General features: G+C 44.3%; 2 pseudogenes; one reads left to right on the forward strand and one right to left on the reverse strand.

The window, feature by feature from the left end:
* The first annotated feature begins 11,316 nt into the window (after nt 1-11,316).
* Nucleotides 11,317-12,354, forward strand: LOC136465630 (uncharacterized; annotated as a pseudogene).
* Nucleotides 12,355-15,621: 3,267 nt separating this feature from the next.
* Nucleotides 15,622-17,386, reverse strand: LOC136465632 (uncharacterized; annotated as a pseudogene).
* Nucleotides 17,387-22,722: the final 5,336 nt, after the last annotated feature.

Below are 22,722 nucleotides of genomic sequence, written 5' to 3' on the forward strand. Positions count from 1 at the left end.
CCGGCTCCTGGCACCCCGGCCTCGGTGGTCTCAGGGGCTCTGGTCCCTGCCACTTCAGCCTCAGAAGTCTAGGGGGCCTCGGTCTCGCCCTCAGTGGCCTCGGTAACTGAGGGCGCCTTGGCCCCATCTGACTCACAGGCCTCGGCCTCACGGGGTGTATGTGTTTCCTCCCCCGCTCGCTCCATGGCCACCTCGGTAGCCTCTCCTTGGGCAACCAGCTCCTTCGGGTCAGCCCTTGCCGATGCCATGCCACGTTGTGCGGTGGCTTGCACCTCCACCACCTGTTGAGCGGTGGAGCCCGTGCTCACCTTGAGCGACTTACGTAGCGCCAGGGTAGGCACCTCCGCCTGACGCTTTTGGCTGAAGGCAAAACACCCACTTGGTCAGCATATGACCATAAAGCAAGCGGGAGACGATACGAACTCCACTGAAAAAACCCTCACCTTGAGCAGGGATGCAATCGCTTTGGCACTGCGACCCTCCTCTACAATGGCAGTGGCAACGGTGGTGGCATAGCCTCTGTATCCGCTAGTGCCAGCTAGCCCTCGTTGGACTCTGGCACCCCCTCGATCTTCTGCAGGGGCAGTTGCGTCGCCCCCCGCCGCCACCTATTCCACCTCTACCGTCGAGCCCACCAGGCTGATGGCGCGCTTCCCTAACACCCGTACCTCGGGCATGTCGGCCTTGGCCCTAGGGTGGGTGATCGCCGGCCCTGAGGCGCCCTCTCCTCCTCCCGAGAACACTGGGCTGCTCGCCAACGCCCCGACATCAGGGAGGTGGTCCAAGGGACCTCGCCCCACCTCGCTCTCATCATCTTCGCTCGAGGAGTCCATCGACAGTGACAGTGATGGGGACGCCTCCACTAGGAGACTGTTCTGCCTCTGCTGCTAGCGGCGCTTCTCTAGTTCCGCATGCTCAAGGATCTTCCTCTTGCGCTTTGCCTCCTCGGCATCCTTTCGCTTCTTCTATGCCTCGGCATGCGCCCGATTCACCACCCGCCGCTCTACATCCTTGGAACGGGTGGCGGGGAGGCTCGCACATCTCTCATCCCCTATAGGAATGGCGAACACAAATAAGGAAACAAAAAACGGTGAAGAACGAGGAGGCCTCGGGGGCCACAGCAGCGTGTGACTTACTAGAGAGAGGTACCCCCGCGATGGGCGCATCATGAACAGGGTTAGATCACCGATCTTCAGCCACCCCTCCACCGTCTCCCTCACCCAACGTAGAATCTCCTTGTTGGAGAGGGGGACAGCAGACATCTGGATGCCCTCAATCGGCTCATTCGGTGTCATCTCGAACAGGTGTAACACCTCGAGTGTTAGCCTTGCATAACTTGACTTGCATAACATGAGCATGAGCATCAAGCATTCATAAATCATCATTTACAATTGAAACATTTGATGGAAACATATGAAACATTGCTTGTTATCTCGTGTTTCTTGAAACATATGCAACGTTTGCTTGTTTTTGCATGTTTCTTTGTACTTATGCAAATAATCATGAATGAAAACATATACTTGGTAGATGTGAGTCACAAAAACATGTAACCACACTTGGGTTACCAATTAGTGCATGGTTCATGAAAGTTACTTTTCATAATCAAGCCTTTAAGGCATATTTCATGTGATTACTTTAAATAGCTCTATGAGTGACTACTACATGAAATGATTAAATGACCTTGCAAATTACTTAAACATGTTTAGAGTATCATTATAAACAACTTTGATATTCATGGTTAGGGGTAAATAGGTCATTAAGCCATGCTTTGATGTGTTTCATCTTTTAAATGTGACATGTTTGACCAATTTGGAACTAGGTGTTAGAGACCTTGCATGGAGGAGTTCACTAAAGCAAAGTTGTAGTATTTGACATAAGGAACAACTTTTATTTTTGGGTCATTGACTGATTTAGCTTCTAACATGCTTGAATTGGTCTCACAAAAATCATCAAATCACTGATTTCAACACAGCAAATTTCACCAAGTCTTTTTCAACTGACAGACTGACAGCCGATGTTTGGGGCGATATTACTCCGTTTCTATTACAAATTAGAATGGGTTCTTTGAACAAGATTTGTAGCTGGTACTTAGGTCTACAAAAGTTGTTTAGGTCGGTTACGAATTGGAGCCATGGATTAGCCGTTGCATCAGCGTGAAAACTTGGTGTCAGGCTCGGCTTCGGGTTGTCTGAATGAACTGAATCACGGCATCAGTGGCCGACCACCTTCAGGCCATGGCCGCCGCGTGGAGGAGGAGAGGCCGCGTGTCGCCTCTACTCTGCCCAGCCAGGCCACGTCGGGCCAGTACACGCCTTCAACACCCCCATGCTCGCCCGCATCGCCCTACGCTTCCCATTTCGCTTATCTGGCTTCTCCTTCACCACAGCGCAGCCTCCGAGCACCTGCCACACCATCGCCATCGCAGCCACTCCGCCGAGCTCACCAGCGCTCACCGTCGTTCCATTCGCCAATCAGTCGCGCTCGTAGCTCCGTCTCCATTTTCCCCACCGTTTCCACCATGCAGCACCCACGATTTTGCCTTGGTAAGCCACGTTCAGCGTTGCGCCATCGCGGGTTTGCCTTCGCCGGAGCTCCGCCATGGCTGCTGCCGTGGCCGTGCTTCGTCGGAGCCGCTCTAGCCGTCTTGGTCGTGTAGCCACCGTCGTAGAGTCTCCGTAGTCCTGTAGAGTGCGTCACTTGACTTTGTCGTGGCTTCCACCAGTGCCTCACCGTCGTCCAGCGCCACCGCTTCGCCATGAGCGCCGTCGCCATTGCTAGCACCGACGAGCAGTCCCACCAAGTAGATGGTTGGGTGCGCAATGTCGAGTAGAACATCCGGTGATGATGTCACCGCCGGCAACCCCGCCGTCGGCGAGCTCCGCCGTTCCCGCATTGATTCCGCGCCGTTGCTCTGTTCCATTTCACTGACATGTGGGGTCCCCTGACTTGTGGGTCCTGTTTGTCAGCGACTCCAACTTGAAAGCTAGTTCATTCTTTTCAGATTTAAATCCTAATTTTATGTGTTTTTGTTATTTTTAGATCTCCAGTTTGGTAACTTCAAAAATTGTGAAATAAAGTTGGTTGTGTTCCTTAGGAAGTGTAGTATTTAGGAAAAATATGTTTTTATCTTCAACAGTAGAAATTTTTGGAGATTTAAATAGGGATTTGAAATGTGCTTTTGAATGCACTCAAATTTGTTTATTTTATATCTAGAGTTCCTGTGCTCCTAAAATTTATGAAATTTTTGTGGTAAGCTAGTCTTAGCATATATGAGCTCTGGTAAAAATTTGAGGACCAGTGCATGGGTAGATTTATAGTTATAGATTTTTCTTTTATGGATAATCAATCCTTGCATGAATTTTCATAAATTAATTATGAGTTCAAAATTCATGAAATTTGTTGGAGGTAATCCTAGTACCATATGGATGTTGAGAAAAATAGGAAATCTATTGCTTGACACTTTTCAATAGGATTTTCCATTTATGCTATTTCAAGCCTTGCTTCCTTGTCATTTTTGTATAGAATGTTCTACTTAGTAAAATGATATGAAATTTTTATAGTAGTCTTTTGATAGCATTGGTAAGGCACTGTAAATTTTTGAGAATTTATTAAGCACATCTGAGATATAATTATTATTTAACCTAGATATATAAATAAAATAATAAAGGCAATTAACTGAATAGTTTGGGCTTCACCATTATATGATCTTAAATGTATTTGGTATGCTTAAACTGTTGGTAGATTCTATGTTGTCAAATTTTGAATGATTACATGAAGTAGAAGTATCGTTACTTTATATTGCATGTTGAATAGTTTACGGATAGATTCTATAGTTTGATGAGTTACATGTGGAAAATGATGTGTACTGTAAAAATGGTTAATAACAAAGTTGTACAGAATTTGATAAGCTTTCCAGAAAGTCTAGGATCACTAGATTTGGATTTGTAGAACTCCAGTTATGAGTGAAACAAGTAGCTGCTATTTTATGGTATAATCGATGCCTTATGGAAGTAGATAATTAAATAACCGAGAAGAGATATGCACCTACTCAATAAACATGATGCACTTGTTACCATATATGCATTCATAATACTTATGCCATATTCATGCATCTAGGATCGGAGGAAGAGATCACGTTGCTGGAATTCAAAGAAGCAGAGGAAGGGAATCAGCAGGAGGATCCACAAGCCGCAGCTCCCGAAGGCGTGGAGCAGAACCCTGAAGAGCTTCCGGAGTGCCCTGACCACCGCCCTACTTCCTTTCTGTGAGGCAAGCCCCGGAGCATTATAAGTCTCCTAGTAATTTACAAATGTTTACTTAAGTACTTATGATTGCTGCATTAGGTTATACGAGTTGAATGGAACCACTTGATGCATGTACATTCCTTGTCCAAATATTACACCTTTAACCGGTATAGGTCCAGGATCGAATATATATGCTTAGCCATGCTTAGACCGGTAGAAGTCGGGTGATGTCCTATCACCTGCGAGATATAGGTGGATACCGGAGCATGGTTGGCTATATTTGCTATTGTGGAACAAGAACCATGGGGTAAAAGTAAATCGAGACCGGACAGGAAGTCGATAGAGAAGCGACAAGATATGGAGGTCTTGGGTGTGGTTTTATCCCCGTCTGTGTCGATTAAGGACCGTACCGTTGTTGGCGCTTCTGACAAGATTGAACGCATGCCTCTCACTTAGCTGGCCGGATAACTCGTTCCGACCGCGAAGCCGAGTAATTCAACTCAGGCCGGGAATCGTTCTGTTGTGCGCTCCTTCCGGGGAACGATCAGACTGAGCCCAAGGGCAGGCTTGGCCTAAGCATCCTGGCATCTGGTGTTCCAGATTGTGCAGCATAGTACGGACCCGCGAAATGTGTACCGGAGTTGTACCAAAGGTGACCTAAGGCTATCGTGGCTAGTAGACCTGGGTTTGTGTTAGGAATAAATTCCCAGCTGGTTGAAATCGATTTGAATCGCCGTCTCTCCCGGATAGTGAGAAACTTGGCTAGTCCCAACATCGTAGCAACTGTGTTATGAAACATGATGGTTCGGATAAAAAGGGAATTACAATACGCAGTATGGTTACTATTGTATGCTTCTAAATGATATACCACATGTTTGGCACAGGATAGTTGCTAACCTAGAAATGGATAGTTATAATTAACCTAGTAAAGAATTTGTAACTATACCATGATTCAATTGCTTTTATGCAAAAATTGTTGCCGAGTTACGCCCACTTATACAGCCTTGCATAATCCTTGGAGTCATTTTATTTCTGGTTCATGATGGGTAAGTCTAGCTAAGTACCTTCTCGTACTCAGGGTTTATTTTCCCATTGTTGCAGATGGCACTGTGTATCATGGGTATTGCAAGAGTTGCTTCTATCCCGCTGTGGATGAGGAGTAAGCCTTGGGCAGGCTTCTTTATTAATTCCTATCCTTGCTTTTGTGGACCGTGATCTGGTTTGGCATTGTATCAAACTATGTTGGAAACTTTATCTTTGAACTTATTTGCTTCCGCTTTATTTATCAAACTTGGTTTGTAATAACTTTTATTCGTACTCTGATGACAAAATATATCTGTGAACTTTATGTAATATGTGGCATGTATGTTGAATCCTGTACGATCTTGGTTGTTGTAAATCATTTATTGAGACCCGTCGTGGTACTCGACGGACTACTGGGTTTATATGGGTTCAAGTATGACAGTGTGACCGCTTGCGGGATGCCATTATACTTGTACTCTTATAAATTGGTCGGTTCTACGACAATAGGTGCCACCGCCGAGCCATCAGCGGCAGCACCCTCTGGGGGTGGAAGGCAGCCACAACCACAGTCGTCGTAAGGCTGTGGCTCCATAGCCTCTCCAGCCCCTCTAGGAGCGGCTGCAGCTTGGGCTGGTCGGCCAATGGGATGCCATACCTCCACTTCTCTAGCTAGCTCTCCACGATCCGCCCGGTGTAGGGGGGAAGTCCACCGTCATCGTTGCAGAGGTAGAACCAGCTGGTGTACCAACGACGATTGGTTGACACGAGCTGGGCCGGGATATAAAGGTGCTGCCGGTCTTGGCGCACTTGGAGAGTGCAGCCGCCGGCCCTCATCGTCTTCCTCGTACCCGTCGACTTGGTGGTATGCCCCGCCCAGAAGAGGTGGAGCCATAGCTCCCAATGGGGGGCAATGCCCAAGTACCCCTCGCAGACGGCGACAAAGATGGCCGCCTGCGCGATGGAGTTAGGATTGAAGTTGTGAAGCTCCATGCTGTAGTAATGCGGGAGCGCCTACATGAACCGGTCCGCTGGCAGGCCGAGACCATGCTCGTGGAAAGACACAAAGCTCACAATGTACCCATCATGTGGCATCGGCTCTGGCTCGCCCGATGGAGCAATCCACTCTGGCCTATTGGGGTCGGTAACTGGGCTGAGAACGTTGTCGTCGATGAGCGACTGCAGCGTCTCCACGGACATGTCGAACGAACCCCAAGGATCCACCAGGAGGATGATAGGGCCGCCGGCCATTGCACGGTGGAGAATGCGGCTACGGCGGTAAACCTCTCTCTCTCTCTCCCTCACCCTTCTCCCTTCTTCTCCCCAGTGCTCTCTGTTCCTAGCAACGGCTCGAGGGCATCAAAGGCAAATGCAGGCAAGGAAAGGAGGGGAGGGGCAAGGCTCGTTGTGTATTTATGCAGGGAGGGGATGAATCGGACGGGCGATGAAATCGAGGAAGTTTCCCTCAAATCTGATAAAGTTAATCCAGATCCGATTTTACCGCCCATGTACCCACCTTTTCCTTATTAATCGCAAGAATAGTTATGTCCCATCCACTGACATAGCGTCGCATCCGACCATAGCAGCAGCAGGCGCCGTTTTGCCTCCCCGAGAAAACCGCCTCAAAAGGCGCACCTACCGTTGTCAGTCGATGGGAGGGGAATATCCCCCACCCGATTCCTTTCAGACAAAGGAACTGGGCACCGAGCCTGTTATGGTCCAGGGGTTCGAAGGCTGGGCCCCTGAGGGTTTTGGCAGCTGCCCCAGGGCAACAGAGTCAGGGATAACTATGGGCGAGCCTGTACATGGCTGAGGCCCGAGCAAGCGATCGCTCGGGACGCCCTAAGTTGTGTTCGAGACCGGCAGGGAGGTCTCCGAATGGGATCCCACCGTAGAGAGGCATCGAGCCCCTGGGGCCCATCAAACGGCCTTGGGACCCACTAGAGAAGCCCTCTGGTACTTTTGGAGTGCGTCTCTAGACCGCTAGTCGACCCCTATTGAATGGGGCACGGGCCTCCACTCGGACTTACCCGATAATAGCTCACCAGAAGTGTCACCGCTCGTGCCCACTGAGGGTAGCCTAGCATATTCCACCCCTCCTTCCAAACGAAAAGGATGCGCAAGGGTCGCACAAAAAGCCAAGGGAACTCCTAACCGCCCTCTCGCTCCATGTAGAGGCTAGGGGGCTCTTCCTGCAACCTTGCCGAGACCCAGCGACCTAGGCTCACACTCGAGGGCTCGGCAAACAACCCCTCCTTCTGAACGAAAAGGACGCGCAAGGGTCGCACAAAAAGCCAGGGGAGCTCCTGATCGCCCTCTCGCTCCATGCAGAGGCTAGGGGGCTCTTCCTGCAACCTTGCTAAGACCCAGTGACCCAGGCTCGCACTTGAGGGCTCAGCAAACAACCCCTCCTTCCAAACGAAAAGGATGTGCGAGGGTCGCACAAAAAGCCAGGGGAACTCCTAACTGCCCTCTCGCTCTGTGTAGAGGCTCGGGGGCTCTTCCTGCACCCAGAACGAAGACAAGCAACCCAAGCTCACACTTAGAGGCTCGAAAAAACACGATAAAGGGCACCGAGCCCATTACGGTCTAGGGGTTCGAAGGCTAGGCCCCCAAAGGTTTCAATAGCCGCCCCAGGACGAACAGAGTCAGGGATGACTATGGGCGAGCCTGTACATGGCCAAGGCCCAAGCAAGCAAATGCTTGGGATGCCCTAAGTCATGTTTGAGACTGGTCGGGAGGTCTCTGAATGGGATCCCACCGTAGGGAAGCATTGAGCCCCTGGGGCCCATCGAACGGCCCTAGGACCCACCATCGAAGTGCAAGCAATCAAGTTCCAATCCTCCAACCAACCAATATTGCAAGAGATCATCTATTGGACACTATCATTGGTGATATTTCAAGAGGTGTGCAAACAAGATCAAGATTGGCATCATTTTATGAACACTTCTCATTTGTGTCATCCATTGAACCAAAGAAGATAGATGAAGCTTTGAAGGATATTGATTGGGTGAATGCTATGCATGAAGAATTGAATAACTTCACAAGAAATCAAGTATGGGAGTTGGTAGAAAGACCAAAGGGACACAATGTGATTGGAACCAAATGAGTCTTTAGAAACAAGCAAGATCAAGATGGGATAGTAGTAAGGAACAAAGCAAGATTGGTACCACAAGGCTATACTCAAGTTGAAGGTCTTGACTTTGGAGAAACATATGCCCCGGTTGCTAGATTGGAAGCAATTAGAATCTTGCTAGCCTATGCTTGTGCCCACAACATCAAGCTCTATCAAATGGATGTTAAGAGTGCATTTCTCAATGGCTACATCAATGAAGAAGTATATGTAGAGCAACCTCCCAGTTTTGAAGATGATAAGAAGCCCAACCATGTATACAAGTTGAAGAAGGCATTGTATGGCTTGAAGCAAGCACCTAGAGCATGGTATGAAAGATTGAGGGACTTCCTCCTCTCTAAAGGGTTCACAATGGGCAAAGTTGACACCACTCTTTTCATCAAGAAGATTGGAAAAGATCTATTTGTATTGCAAATATATGTTGATGACATCATATTTGGATCATCCAATCAAGACTTTTGTGATGAGTTTGGAAAGATGATGGCTAATGAGTTTGAGATGTATATGATTGGAGAATTGAGCTACTTCCTTGGTCTTCAAATCAAGCAACTAAAGAATGGTACATTTGTGAGTCAAGGCAAGTACATCAAGGACATGATCAAGAAGTTTGGCATGATTGATAGCAAAGTCATTAGCACACCAATGGGAACAAATGGCAACTTGGATAGTGATGCAAATGGAAACATGGTGGATCAAAAATTGTATCGGTCTATGATTGGAAGCCTACTCTATGTGACCACATCAAGGCCGGATGTCATGTTTAGTGTATGCATGTGTGCAAGATTTTAAGCCTCACCAAGAGAAAGTCACTTGAAGGCTACAAAGAGGATATTGAGGTACTTGAAGCATACACCAAATGTTGGTTTGTGGTATCCCAAAGAAGCAAAGTTTGAGCTAGTTGGTTACTCCGACTCAGATTATGCGGGATGCAAGGTTGAAATGAAGAGCACCTTGGGCACATGTCAATTGTTGGGAAGATCACTTGTTTCATGGTCATTAAAGAAGCAAAATAGCATTGCATTATCAACCGCCGAAGCCGAATACATATCTGCCGGTAGTTGTTGTGCACAAATACTTTGGATGAAGACCACTTTGTGTGACTTTGGAATCAAGTTCAAGGAAGTTCCATTCCTATGTGACAATGAGAGTGCAATCAAGCTAACCAACAATCCAGTTCAACATGCAACAACAAAGCACATTGATGTCCGTCATCATTTCATAAGAGATCATCAACAAAAAGGGGACATTTGCATTGAGAGTGTAGGCACCGAAGATTAACTTGCCAATATATTCACCAAGCCATTAGATGAGAAAAGGTTTTGCAAGCTAAGGAATGAGTTGAACATATTGGATTTCTCAAATATGTGTTGATGCACCCCCCCCCCCCACTTACATAGCATGCCTCTCCTTCGAGCAATCCAAGGTAAAAGTTGATTGGCATGACATACATCTTTGCTAAGGACATGATTAGTGCACCTAGTCACATTTTCAATTTTATTAGGACCTTTCAAGTGGTTCTATTTTATTAGGCTCATTCATGAAAATCAAATGATTTTGATGTTTATATGATATCACTATTGCTTCTATGCTTGATTTGATCTAGTGATAGCATATGACATGTTTATGGGCTTGTAAACCTAATGTTTGATCTAGAAAATGAGCTCTAAGTATTTAACTCAACATGGTACAAGATAACCCTTATTTGGAGGTGTGAAGAAGCTTGTCCTTGGATCAAACGGAGTTAAATATCTTTGGCAAATGATCTAGATTGGACCAAATTTGGGAAAATGATCCTCACCCCATTGATTGACATTGATAATCTCGACCCTACAAGTAATACTATCTATATTTACAACCTTTGTGGTCATTGATGACAAAGGGGGAGAGAAACAAAGATAGTAGTAGAAATAGTGAAAAAGGGGGAGAAATATCATAAAGGGAGAGAAACATAAAGATATACTTGATATATGACATAGGGGGAGAAAAGTGAAAAAGGAAAGGGATCAATTAAAATTTTGAGCACACAAGTAGGGGGAGCAAGCTCATGAACTTGTATGGTGCATTTGAATGTGCATTTCATATGTTTGCTTGCATGGCATAAGTTCTAAATTTAAAAATATCCATGCTTGTGTGATGTATGCTAGTTGTTAGATTGAATGATGAAATGAAATCACTAGATAACTTTCATTTCCAAATATTTCTAAGTGGTATTGAGCTAACCATGGTGCTAAGGATGGTATATTGGTGCACTCCAATTGGTATCACGCTTCAAAGGTCCATCTTTTATACCTTAGCATCATGTGGTAGACATTGACTCCTATATCTCCTATCTAAGCATATGTGCAAGCTACAATCCAAACTCTTAGCACATATGTAGGGGGAGCAATTGCTACCATTTGGGGTTCATGAAACTTGTCCATATCCTTTTACAAATGGTAAATATGCTTGGGCAAGCAACATGGATTCAATTGAATTTCAATTCATATCTTTATATAAGGGTTGTCATCAATTACCAAAAAGGGGGAGATTGAAAGCTCTGGTTTGGTTTTGGTGAATTGATGAAACCCTAAGTGCTAACCTAGTTTATCAAGTGATCATGAGATAGGTAGCACACTCCAAGTTGAGAAGCAAACAAAGATCATAGCATGATGATGATGATACCATGATGATGATCAACTGCTTGGACTTGGAACGAAGAAAGAGAAAAACAAAAAGCTCAAGGCAAAGGTATAAACCATAGGAGCTATTTTGTTTTGGTGATCAAGACACTTAGAGAGTGTGATCACATTTAGGTTTGATAGCCGTACTACCTTGCCTCCTTGCTTGCTTGCTTAAACTATAGTGCTTGCTTGTTCTTAGCCATGTTCATCTACGACATGGCTTAGTTTTTTTTCTTCTTCCACTTCTCCGTACGGCGCAATGGGTGATCTGTTCCCTACCTTTGATCTGAATGTTCATATAGAACAAGATGACGCCGGCAACCTTCCCTTCAATCTCAATGAGCCAATATTGGAGGATCACAACAATGGTATTGTGTCCATTGTTACTCAGTTTGCTCTTTCCATTTCTGATATTCATAGCAGCCGCTTGCAAATGTCGTTTCCTTTCTTAGTTTGTTGTTTCCTTTTTCAACAGGAATTGATTTGAACTTGCCACTTGATGAATTTGGTGCTGTTGACTTCGATTATGTACAAAACCTCTCAGGTAAGCCATGGCTATTATTTGACGTGTATTTGATTTGATCTTGTCACTTGATGTAATTAGATTTTTTTATTGGTAAGCATGGCAATTATTTTGAATGTGCCATTAGATAAACCTGCATGCCGTATCTACTACTACGTGGCTTGTTTAATTTCTTTTAATAGAAAAGGTCGTGGCTAACAAGTGATTATTTTTTTAATAGAACATGCTGCTCCCGTTGAAGCAAACCATCAAAGAAAAGACATGACAGAAGACGTCAGAAAACAAATTTATCAATCATTGTTGGCTAGAAGCAAGAATGGGAAACTAGGCAAGAAAGATACAACAATCGTTGCTGATCAGTTTGGAGTGCACATTCAGACAGTTTAGCGCTTATGGAAGCAAGGTAAAATCCAACTTGCAAATAACATTCCGGTTGTGGTTGCTAGTCGAAAGAAGGGTAGAAGTGGTCGTAAGGCAGTCCCTCTAGATTTGGAATGATTGCGCAACATTCCTCTCAAGCAAAGAATGACCATAGAAGATATGTCTAGTAAACTTGGTATTAGCAAAGCTAGGATACAAAGATATTTGAAAAAAGATTTGCTTAGGCGCCACTCTAGTAGCATCAAACCATACCTCATAGATGCTAACAAGAAGACTAGGTTGAAGTGGTGTGTTGATATGATTGAGCAAGGTTTGGTTGATGATCCAAAATTTAAGGATTTGTTTGACTTTGTGTTCATTGATGAAAAATGGTTCTACCTCTCAAAAATCTGAAAAATATTATTTGTTGCCCGAGGAAGATGACCCACATCGCACTTGTAAGAACAAGAACTACATCCCTAGGCTCATGTTCTTGTGTGTATGTGCTCGGCCAAGGTTTAGGAATGGAGAATGTGTTTTTGATAGAAAAATAGGTTGTTTTCCACTTGTCACTTATGAACAAGCTATTAGAAGAAGTCACATTCGCATTCGTGGAGAAGTAATCAAGCCAATTACATCAATCACAAGGGATGTGATCAGAGATTTCATGGTAAATAGAGTGCTCCCTGCAATTCGAGCCAAGTGGCCAAGAGAAGATGTGAACAAGCCAATTTTCATACAACAAGATAATGCACCTTCTCATTTAAAAGTGGATGATCCTATTTTTTGTGAGGTTGCTAAGCAAGATGGGTTTGATATTCGGCTAATTGTCAACCACCCAATTCTCTAGATTTTAACATTCTAGATTTGGGGTTTTTTAGAGCTATTCAAGCTATTCAATACAAGAAGGATGCAAAAACAATTAAAGATCTTGTTTCAGCCATGCAACAGGTAAATGATCAATTGTTTCATACAACAAGATAATGCACTTGTTTCATTGTTTCTTCAATAACTAATTGATTGATTTCTTCATCACATTTTTGTAGGCATTCTTAGAGTACTCTCCATGGAAAGAAAACAGGATTTTTGTAACACTACAAAGTTGAAAGCTCTAGTTTGGTTTTGGTGAATTGATGAAACCCTAAGTGCTAACCTAGTTTATCAAGTGATCATGAGATAGGTAGCACACTCCAAGTTGCGAAGCAAACAAAGATCATAGCATGATGATGATGATACCATGATGATGATCAAGTGCTTAGACTTGGAAAGAAGAAAGAGAAAAATAAAAAGCTCAAGGCAAAGGTATAAACCATAGGAGCTATTTTGTTTTGGTGATCAAGACACTTAGAGAGTGTGATCACATTTAGGTTTGATAGCCGTACTATTAAGAGGGGTGAAACTCGTATCGGAATGTGGTTTTCAAAGTGCCACTAGATGCTCTAACTCATTACATTTGCATTTAGGATCTAGTGGAGCGCTAACACCCTTGAAAATGTTTGTGAAAATATGCTAAGACATGTGCACAAGGTGATACACTTGGTGGTTGGCACATTTGAGCAAGGGTGAAGAAGATAGAGTCGAAGAGGAGTTAGTCGCGCTGGTTACAGAGTGACCGAACGTGTTCGGTATGTGACCGGACACGTCCGGTATCTTGGCGACAGACTCAGCGACCGGACATGTCCGGTCGCCACACCGGACACGTCTGGTGTGAATCAGCAGACACAGTTTTAGTAGGGCAGTCGATCGGACGCTGGCAGCGTCCGGTCCGGTATCATCGGACGTGTTCGGTCGAGCAAGGGTGCTTACTGTACTCCACCGGACGCTGCGGCTCAGCGTCCGGTCATTTGTGACTCAGCGTCCGGTGTGAGCGTCCGGTCATCGACAAATTAAGTAGCAACGGCTATGATGGTTTGAACTAGACACGTGGCAGTCTGGGGGCTACCAGACACGTCCGGTAAGCCGACCGGACGCGTCTGGTATTCACGACCGGAGCGTTCGGTGCTACGTCTAGTCAGCGTCCGGTCAGCCCGTGTTATGCCCAGTGAAGGGGTATAACGGCTCTATTTCATGGGGGCTTCTATTTAAGCCCCATGACCGGCTGTAGCTCATAACCTTTGGCCATTTTCATTGACATGGCAACCTTGTGAGCTTAGCCAAAGCCCTCCCACTCATCTCCATCATTGATTCATCATCATAGTGAGATTGGAAGTGAATCCAAGTGCATTGCTTGAGTGTTTGCATCTAGAGGCACTTGGTGTTCGTGTTTCGCTGCGGATTTTGCTTGTTACTCTTGGTGGTTGCCGCCACCTAGACGGCTTGGAGTAGCAAGGATCATTGAGTGGAGGAGGTGATTGTCTTTGGCTCCGATCGTGGTGATTGTGAGGGGTTCTTGACCTTTCCCCGGTGGAGAGCCAAAAGGTACTCTAGTGGATTGCTCGTGGCTTGTGTGATCCTCATCCTGTGTTGGTTGTGTGGCACCCTATTGAGGGTTTGGCGTATGAAGCCAATTAGCGCGTGAACCTCCAAGTGAATGAATTGCCACAACGAGGACTTGCTTGCCGGTAAGCAAGTGAACCTCGGTAAAAATCATTGTGTTCATCATTGATTCCAAGGTAATTGGTCTTCATTGTTATTCATCCTTGTGATTGATTGGTTCTTTCATCTACATGGAGGTATAACCCTCTTGATCACTCTCTTACTTCACCGTAAACTAGTTAACAAGCTCTTTAGTGTAGCTAGTTGTGAGAGTTTGCTTGCTCGGTTGGTGTGACTCTTTAGTTAGCCTTTGAGAGCACACTAACATAGGGTAGTGTCATAGCTCTTGTGTGATTCGACACTACCTAAACTAGAATTGTGGTAGGTGGCTTGCATTTTGAGTAGGCTAGCGCAACACTTGCTTCGCCTCATAATTGTCTAACTATTTTGGTTAAGTGTTGTTGTAGAAATTTTATTAGGCTATTCACCCCCCTCTAGCCATTAGGACCTTTCAAAAGTGTTTTGAAAGAAGCCATGAAGGTCAAAGGATGCAACAAGTTGAAGATTCCTCACATGCAAAAACAAAAACTTGAGAGAGAAGATAGGCTGCCATTGCGAATCTCCTATGAACCTTCCTTGCTAGCTGAAGCCATTAGTAGTCTCCCTGCAAATTAGAAGTTGGAAATTACCTTATGCAAATTAGAAGATGCAAATTACAGATCCTACAATGTATCTTAGGTTAAATGCATGTACCTTACTGATCTTGCTTTACTTCATCTTCTTTGTTGGCCTGGGGACTGATCTTTGTTTGCTTCATCTTCTCATCGTGCTCCTCCAACTTCTTTACAACTTCCTCAGGCAGAATGATGGTGTTACCATGCATTTCAAGTTTTTTCACATCAGGAATGAAGAACTCACAATCAAACTTGTCCATGCCATAGAGGAACCTTGTTGGCACATCATAGTCTTCATGCAAAAGGCCACAACGGGCACACCTGCGAGCATTGTGGTGAGCTTGGAAGCAGGCTTCTCCGAAGACGCCGCCAGCATGGAACGTGCCGCAGCGAGGACACTGTACCTCCTCGATGAAGTCCGGCACCTCCTCGACAGAGTCTAGCGGCTCCATGTTGTCTAGCACGACGGAGTCCGGCACCTCAACGACGGAGTCCAGATCAGGCGCGACGGAGTCCGGCAACTCCTGCGGCATCATCTCGATGTTGTCCAAACGGAGTCCGGCACCTCAACGACGGAGTCCAGATCAAGCGCGACGGAGTCCGGCAACTCCTGCGGCGTCATCTCGACGTTGTCCAGCTGCAATTCGAGTGAGCGTGGACGTGAGCAATCCATGCCACGAGTGTGCAGTGAGCTCGCCACGTAGCGAGCGTACGACGAGCGTGCAGGCGAGCGTGCAGCGACCGTGTGGCGAGAGTGCGGCGACCATGCAGGCGAGCGATCCATCCGTGGCGATGAGGAACGACGGCGACGCTGTACTGCGACGATGAAGGGAGTGCCACGCTGCCGTGCGGCGAGAATGGTAGTGCGACGCAATAATGGGTTGCTAGTGAATGGTCGATGAAGGAAACGAAGCGGCAAACGCGATTAATGCTCGGCGGCGCGCGTGATTAGCGAAGGAAGGTAGCCAAAAGGATTCCAAGGGCAAACGCGACCACGTACGGGGTCACGCGGCCACAACGACATGTTTCGCAAAAACGCGGCAGCTGCCACAACGACAAGTTTTACGATTGTGACTTCTTCTAATAGCTTGTTCATAAGTGACAAGTGGAAAATAACCTATTTTTCTATCAAAAACACATTCTCCATTCCTAAACCTTGGCCGAGCACATACACACAAGAACATAAGCCTAGGGATGTAGTTCTTGTTCTTACAAGTGCGATGTGGGTCATCTTCCTCGGGCAGCAAATAATATTTTTCAGATTTTTGAGAGTGGTAGAACCATTTCTCATCAATGAACACAAAGTCAAACAAATCCTTAAATTTTGGATCATCAACCAAACCTTGCTCAATCATATCAACACACCACTTCAACCTAGTCTTCTTGTTAGCATTTGTGAGGTATGGTTTGATACTACTAGAGTGGCGCCTAAGCAAACCTTTTTTCAAATATCTTTGTATCCTAGCTTTGTTAATACCAAGTTTACTAGACACATCTTCTATGGTCATTCTTTGCTTGAGAGGAATGTTGCGCAATCGTTCCAAATCTAGAGGGACTGCCTTACGACCACTTCTACCCTTCTTTCGACTAGCAACCATAACCAGAATGTTATTTGCAAGTTGGATTTTACCTTGCTTCCATCAGCGCTGCACTGTCCGAATGTGCACTCCAAACTGATCAGCAACGATTGTTGTATCTTTCTTGCCTAGTTTTCTATTCTTGCTTCTAGCCAACAATGATTGATAATTTTGTTTTCTGACGTCTTCTGTCATGTCTTTTCTTTGATGATTTGCTTCAACGGGAGCAACATGTTCTATTAAAAAAATAATCACTTGTTAGCCACGACCTGTCCTATTAAAAGAAATTAAACAAGCCACGGAGTAGTAGATACGGCATGCAGGTTTATCTAATGGCACATTCAAAATAATTGCCATGCTTACCAATAAAAAAATCTAATTGCATCAAGTGACAAGATCAAATCAAATACACGTCAATTAATAGCCATGGCTTACCTGAGAGGTTTTGTACATAATCGAAGTCAACAGCACCAAATTCATCAAGTGGCAAGTTCAAATCAATTCCTGTTGAAAAAGGAAACAACAAACTGAGAAAGGAAACGACATTTGCAAACGGCTACTATGAATATCAGAAATGGAAAGAGCAAACTGAGTAACAATGGACACAATACCGTTGTTGTGATCCTCCAATATTGGCTCGTTGAGATTGAAGAGAAGGTTGCCGTCGTCATCTTGTTCTATACGAACATTCAGATCAAAGGTAGGGAATGGATCACCCATTGCGTCGTACGGAGAAGTGGAAGAAGAAGAAAAACTAAGCCATGTCGTAGATGAACATGGCTAAGAACAAGCAAGCACGGTAGTTTAAGCAAGCAAGCAAGGAGGTAAGGTAGTAGATGCAGCAAGCTAGGTACGAGGTGTTTAAATAGATGAAGCACTCCAAGCGTCAGGCCTGTTGAGCACACGCGCAGTGAAAAGAAAATAGCGCCAGTGAACTCAAACGAAAAAAAACGAACGAAACAAACGAGCGCCAGTGCACAGCGACATGCATCTTTCGCGCGCGCCAGGCTAAAATCGCGCAGAAACGCGCTCAGCCACGTTCAGCCGAAAAAAAACAGTGCCATGCAAAATCAGGGCACTACCAAAAAATATGCGCCCATCAAGAATCGAACCCGGTCCTCAGGGCTCACGACGCACTACGCTAGCCGTTTGAGTTATGGTTTTTTCTCGTATGGAATGCACCCGCAATCCTATTTAATAGAGGCACATAGGGAAAAATACCCTCTAATTAATTACTCCTTGGTAAGCACAATCATGTCCTAAACGACATGTTTTATAAGTATGGAGGGAGTACAAACTAAATCTTCACAAGCCATTCCGCAACTCTTGGAAATTTTTAATGACATCTTCATCGCTTACACATCAGAAAAAGTCACGAGCTCAATAAATGTGATCAAAAAATCATTCAAGTATATTGATCACCCATCTTGTTTCAAGGCTTAGTCTTCACATGGTTCATTGCTGAAAATACTCCGACACTTGAACTAGCCATAGGTAGGATAAAATATACTCTCTCAACACGAGTAATTTAAGCAATAAATAAACAAGTTTAAAGCGATTGTGCTTGTTTATCTCAAAGTCTAAGAGGGAGCTCACTAAGATCCTTTGCTTATTGGAACCATGTGTTGTTACACACATCAACAACAAATATATTAAGTTGCAAAGAAAGTTAGACCAGATTTGTACTCGTCAGATCTTGAGGATATATAAAACTTTACAAGTTTAATACGTTTTTGCTTGTCATAAAAAAAGCAAAGGAAGAAATCACTAGATTCAAAAGAAACAATGCAAAAAAGAAACATGAAACTTTCTTTTCCCAGTCGGATGAACTAGCACTTCGGCTTACTACTTAACAATATATTATACATATATAATGGACTAAAGGGTATACGGAGTATGTGCTTAGTATTTTTGCAGAAATTTGGGGTACAGTTGTACCCCCATGCACTTACTGTGCATCTGTCCCTGGTTTAGGTTCTCAAACTTGTCCTATGTCATTTTAGTCTCTAAACAAGCAAATCGTCCTTTTAATCCCCAAACTTGATTTAATTGTATTGTCTAGGTTTCTAAACTCGTAAATCATCTATTTAGATCTTCAATCTATTTTCAGGTCTCATAGCCAGTACGTCCAAACGGGTCTAGACCCATGCCCATATGCTAATTAATGTGGCATGCTGACATTTGTGGCCTCATGTTAGCTCCATATCCATCTCCTCCCTCCTATCTCTCTTGTAAGCTCTCTCTGTCCTTCTATTCTATCGTGAGCCTCTCGTGAGCTCACGGCTCAAGGGCGGCGTGGCTTGGGAGGCATAGCCAGCGCAACACTCGTCCATAGGGGCTCGCTCTGACAAGGGGCCTCGACGCGGCTAGGGGCACAACTAACCGTGAGGTCCTGGGACACGGTCAGGGCTGGTGTAGAGCTATTTGAACTAGCTGTGAGACTCGAACATAGATTATATTGAGGACCTAAATGGTTGACTTACGAGTTTAGGGACCAGTATGACACGACGAAACAAGTTTAAAAATCTAAATGAGCGATTTGTAACTTGAGGGATCGAGATGACACAACCGAACATGTTTGTGAATTTAGATATTGGTATGACATAGCCGAACAAGTTTGAGGACCACTAGTGAACTTTACTTTTCTTTTTTTTTTTCTTCAATTAGAGGATGATGTGAGCTCCAGATGTTCCATTTGGTTCAAAATTGATGTGGTGTTGCCTGATTGAAAGGGACTGAGTTCATGCTTACTCAATCTAGTTGATTGTATGGATTCGGAGCTGAGGATCGCTCGCTCCTTTATGCCGGATAGCATCTGCTGCGGGACAAGGAGATTGCAGCTCATAGCTGGCTTTCTCTTCCGGCTCATTTGGAAGATGAACGGCTTCCAATTTGACGAGGACGACGGGCTATTTCCCGTCTGGTGAACCAAGCTGTGGCTGCACGTACTACAGCAGGTTTCCATTCTGGCATTTATCCAACCAACATTTTATAGGGGTAAGAAATTTCGGTTGTATTCTTGTGCAGTAATAGTTTCATTCAACCCGAAGCTGTGTTTATAGTTATAGGTGTAAACAACCACAAAACATCCAAACAGCGCGCCAACCCAACCTAGCTATACATATCAGGAGCCTACCAGTAACATGTATGAAATTAACTTTCGGAGTACACTGGATATAGAGATGTTCGTGCATGCACGAAAAATAATTTGGAATAGAATATTTCAGAGCAGACCAGAGACACCCTCTAGACATGCATACATCACGCTAGCTGTTTCAATTTTGCCGTCGTTGCTTCCCAATCCGACAGGTTGCCATCTCGTACATATATATGGACGTGATACATCACTAGGGCGGCTAAAAACATCCATGCTGAATCCATGCTGCAAGGGAGAGAAGAGCGGCTTCGACCAACCACCGTGCTTGCATTCTTGCATTGGGTAACGTGCTCCTAGCTAGCGACGAAAGAAGCGCTAACAAGCTAGTCATTTTTGCGCTCTCTCTCCTCTCCACGTCACTCCGAGCCAAGCTAGTTTATAAGCCGGTTTATCAGTTATGGTATAGTATTTTTTCTCTCACAATAAATCAGTCATACAAATCAGCACAAGCGACTTATAGACCAGCCGAACAGACCCGTTAAAGTCAGCCGTACAGCTGTTGGGGACGCCCTTATCGTAAGTTCAATTCATCAATGGTGCTGAGGCCTGTAGGCTATGCTATGTACGCCAATTATTCCGTGAGCTATACGTACATGCATACACGTACACCATGCATGCATGGCGGACGAATTACGACTGAAGCCGGCAGATCGAATTCATACGTCAATGATTTTTTGTGGGTGAGAAATTTTTGCATTGTTGCGAACGTGCCCGTCCGTAATCGGTACCGGCGGTATGATGGCGACGATGCTGCCGGATCGGAACAAGGACGACTACACATCATCATGCTCATGCACGCGATGCCAAATGCGAGCAGCTAGCTGTGCCGGACTATCCCTGCACGTACGCGCGTACGGACGAGTTTGTGCAACTGCTTGCCACAGGCTAGCTAGCTGGTCCTGGAACTCCGATCCGTCCCGTGTGTAGATGCATGTTGCTACTCAATGCTCGTGTCAGTGTAGTAGGCCTGGGCTGGGAGAGTAGCTAGTGTGTACGCACAAATTAATGACAGACGACACCGTTTGAGAATTTTACAGAGATTCTTCCTGCACCATTGTACGCGACACAGAACGCCGGTTTCTGTAGCCAATGTACGTATTTGCAAAAGCACAACCCAATCTGCTGCACGCATTGTGCTCCTTGCGAAACTCATGACGAGTTAGGCCAAATTCTCTCCGTGTGCCTTTTCTTTTTCTCATTTTTTATTTGTCTCATCAAATATCACTATCACGGAACCGAATTTCCTTGGCGGCCAATAACCACCAAGAAATATTAAAAAAAAACGCTAAAAAAATAGTTATTGGCGGTCAACCGTCAAGCATTAACCGCCAAGGCTGGATGATAAGGAAACTAGAGTTTCCTTGGCGTCTAGCCCTCAAGAAAGTTTTCCTGCCAACCACCAAAAAAAAATATGAACATACACGGGATTGCCAAGACGACAAGAAAATGAGTTGGCGGTCAAGGAAATATGTCAACCGTCAAGGAAATATGTCAACCGCCAAGAAAATGTCAAAAAAAAGTTCAAAAATCTCAAAACCCTGCGGCTATTTGCCCTGTTCGCTTGGCTTTTAAGCCATGACTGAAAGTATTATTGGCTGATTTATTGTGAGAAAAAAATATTATTTATTGGCTAAAAAAGTACGGTTTATAAATCAAGCGAACAAGGCGATAGAGTTTCAAACTCACAACCTCAACCTTCACATGGTTACTTCCTTACCACTACACTTAGAAATCATTTGTGATTGAATAGCTAATGCAATGCTTTTGTATTTACTCTGATGAATTTTGTAATGCATATTTGACACCCTAAATGAATTCAAATGAAAAAAAGTTTGAACGGGAAAGTTTTAGATCTTTTTGAGTACTACAACTTCGGTTTATGTTGTTTCTCCATCTGAAATCATTTAAAAGGTTCGTAAAAGTTGCATATTTCCTTGGAGGCCGAGTGGAACCACCAAGGATAAACATTTCCAGTGGTGAATATATGATTTTAGCTTAGGGTATGCCGCCCAAAAAATTTCATATATAGTTCGATAAATTCATTTTCAAAATTTGGTAAAAATTGTAAAATTGACAACGTAATTCGGTATATATGCACTAAATAACACAATAAAGCTTAAATTCATGGATTAAGTTGAAATCATCCACTAAATACAATATAAATAGTTCAAAACCAATACAGATAATTGAAATATAGGCATAAAAGAGTACCAGAGACTTACAATGTTATTTTTCTGACGATTTTATTCGACGCTTTCGAAGGGACATAAATATCTTGATTATATCATTTTCATCAACTTTAAAGAAAATATCGCGCTCAATGAAAGTGACTAGACAATCATTCAAAAGACTATCTCTCATCTTATTTCATAACTTTGTTTTCACTAAAACCATTGTAGAAAATACCCTTTCAACACTTGACGTTGCCAAGGGTAGAAGCAATACCAATTTGAACGATTTCTATCTAAAATATTTCTTATTGGAAAATTGTGTGCAAAAGGTTTGAATGGACCTTTCATAATATATGATCTTTGAATTGCATCTTGATAATTAACGGGATAACTCAGAATGGGTCACCTGGATCATGTGGAATCTGATCCATGGTGGTGAAGACAGCTGTCGTGGTGGCGGTCATAAGTCTGCTCTTTCACCATTTGTTCAACTAGATCAGGGGGACGATTAGAAGTAGCAACAACAGCGCATCCGAGTTTCTTTTCATAACTGCACGGATGTTAAAAAAAACATGATGCTAAATAATTAAATAATTTATTATTTGTAATGTTAGCAAATAACATAAGAGATTAGATCAGGGAATTAGGAAAGTGTGGCGTACTCACCGCGTCTCTACCGTCACTCCATTAGCAAATAGCACAAGAGATTAGATCAGGAAATTAGGAAA

This window comes from Miscanthus floridulus, chromosome 7 (genome assembly GCF_019320115.1).
Source record: "Miscanthus floridulus cultivar M001 chromosome 7, ASM1932011v1, whole genome shotgun sequence".
NCBI classification, from domain to species: Eukaryota; Viridiplantae; Streptophyta; class Magnoliopsida; order Poales; family Poaceae; genus Miscanthus; species Miscanthus floridulus.